The sequence below is a fragment of the Bubalus kerabau genome, chromosome 11, assembly GCF_029407905.1.
Source record: "Bubalus kerabau isolate K-KA32 ecotype Philippines breed swamp buffalo chromosome 11, PCC_UOA_SB_1v2, whole genome shotgun sequence".
NCBI classification, from domain to species: Eukaryota; Metazoa; Chordata; class Mammalia; order Artiodactyla; family Bovidae; genus Bubalus; species Bubalus kerabau.
This window is the reverse complement of record NC_073634.1, coordinates 54,452,087-54,454,808: the sequence shown is the minus strand read 5'-3', so window position 1 is coordinate 54,454,808 and position 2,722 is coordinate 54,452,087. Positions and strand designations below refer to the sequence as shown.

At 33.5% G+C, this 2,722-nt stretch overlaps 1 pseudogene; it reads right to left on the bottom strand.

Moving 5' to 3' along the window:
* Positions 1 to 1,349: 1,349 nt before the first annotated feature.
* Positions 1,350 to 1,460, bottom strand: LOC129623910 (uncharacterized; annotated as a pseudogene).
* Between the last annotated feature and the right edge of the window lie 1,262 nt (positions 1,461 to 2,722).

Sequence of the window (2,722 nt, the reverse complement as noted above, 5' to 3'; positions counted from 1 at the left end):
GGAAGGAACAGTTTATGAACTTTCCATTGACAACTACACAGTTTGACAGCTCCTTAGGCAGTCCAGCTGGAAGAGGAAACCACTCCCATGCCAGTTGATAACCATCCAGTGAACCTCTCTGTTGTGGTCTTTTTCAAGAATAAGGGCACCCATTTCTTTGTTTGTGATTGATTTTTCATATCCCTCCTGCATTGGTGGGTCCAAAGCATGTGTTGTTCATTTATTCAGATACACATTTCAAATGACTCATGTATCCTGGGGAATATGACAGTTCAGTGGGATAAAAAGATAAATAAGATTTTAACCTAGTTTTCTAGGTATGTCTTCTTCATACAATGAAAATGTATTCTTTTAAATCTACTGAAACCACCCACATTATTAACAGGCTTGAAATATTTGCAAAGGGGTAGCATTATTTTATGTTATGAACTTCCTTAAATAAAATAAAAATATTAATAGTAACAAAAGCAAAGCATCTGTATATAGAATCTTCAGTGTTTTTTTTTGTTTGTTTGTTTGTTTAATAATTTTATAACAGGATGTGAAAGGGCAGGGGCAACAGGGTTTCCTGGGTAGCCAGAAGGGGAAAGGTGAGAAAAGCAAGAAATGGAAATGCTGGCCTATGAGGGATACAGTTAGCAAACAAAGAGGAGCAGAGGGCACCAAAGATGCACTTCATTGGCTTCATTTTTTTTAAAGACTCTGGAATAATGTACAACTGAGATTTAATTGCTTTTCACTTGCAATGCCAAGAAACTCCGAAAATGGGGGCACTGCCTTTCCATGTACATACCAACTTAAAAACTTCATGGAATATTAAAAGGAACTCAAGAGATAAACCCGAAATTCAACCTTAGATGCTGTACTTTCTAAACTGGTAAACTTGGGCAAAATACATAATGTTTTTTCAAATTTCAAAAATTAGTTACACCATGCTAATAACACTCTACTATTCATGGAGACTTATGACACATAGACACTGTTCTGAGCATTGTAACTATATCAGTTTATTTTTTCTTCCAGTATCCCTTAAAAGTATTATTATTATTAATGCTATTTTACAAAAAAAAAAAAGAAACTGAGTCACAATGTTCTTAAAGAAATCACCTAAGGTCACAAAATTAGGAATTATCACAGACAAAATGAAATATCAAGACCTCTGGCTTCATTTTGTTCTAGATAAAAAATGATAACCTTACAATTAATTTAATGAAAACTGGTAATCATCAAATTAACAATAGTTATTTTCAAAATTATTATACAGGCTGAGCTGTCATTTCTCATGATTGATCAGATAACTTGAGTCACAGATATTTTCCACATAAGATGCATCATATAAATCAGACTTGGTTTATTATCAGCATTTATAAAACTAGATTTAGATGAGAACTAGGTCTGTGGACATGTGTATGGTCTTCATATAGAAAATGTTTAGCCTTCCCTAATTATTAAAATTTCATTTTGATATTTGGCAAAACTAATACAATTATGTAAAGTTTAAAAATAAAATAAAATAAAATAAATAAATAAATAAATAAAATATCAAGACAGTGAGAATATCCACAGGCTGGCTCCTTTAAAACTCTTGTTCTGACCACTTCAGTGGTTGGAAATGATACTCCAGCAATAATGAGATACCATTGTTCACATATTGGAATGACTAAAACCCAAAATGCTAACAAAACCAAGTGCTGACAAAGATGTTGAGCAGCAGGAACTCTCATTGACTACTAGGGCAGAGGTAAAATGATACAGCCACTATGGAAGATGGCTGACTACCTTCTTACAATGTGAAACACAGGCTTGCTACAGAATCCAGCAATCATACTCCAAGTGAATGAAAAACTTATCTTCTCATAAATTTCTCTAAATGAATACTCATATTAGCTTTAATCATAATTGCCAAAGATTGGAGCAATTAAAATTTCCTTCAGTAAGTGGATCAAGAAACAAATTGTAGCTCCTTCATTTAATGAAATTATTACATAATAAAAAGGAAATTAGCTATGAAACCACTAATAAACATGGAAGAAGTTATATGTTTACTGTTGAGTTATTCAGTCACTCAGTCACATCTGACTCTTTGTGACCCCATGGACTGCAGCACACTAGGCTTCCCTGTCTTTCACTATCTCCTGACGTTTTCTCAAACGTATATGTCCATTGAATCGATGATGCCATCTAACCATTTTGTTGAGAAGATTGTCCATCTATTCCACCATTTGTTGAGTAGAAGTCAATCTGAAAAGGGCTATATATTGTATGATTCCAACTTTGTGATATATTGAAAAATGAAAAACTACAGAGCAAATAGAAAAATCAAAGTTTCCCTGGGGCTTGAGGGAATGGGTAGAGAGATGAATTGGCAGGACATATAACATTTTTAGCTTGGGAAGATTATTTTGTATGATAGTGTGATGATGGATAAATGCCATTATGCATGCATCAGAACCTATAAAAAGTACAACAAAAAATGCTAGCTCTAATGTAAATTATAGACTTTAGTTGATATAAATCTATTCATCAAGATGTAACAAATGTACCACACTAATGGACATGAAACAACAGAATGGTTTCAAATAGGAAAAGGAGTATGTCAAGGTTATATATTGTCACCCTACTTATTTAACTTATATTCAGAGTACATCATGAGAAACGCTGGGCTGGAGGAAGCACAAGCTGGAATCAAGATTGCCGGGAGAAATATCAATAACCTCAGATA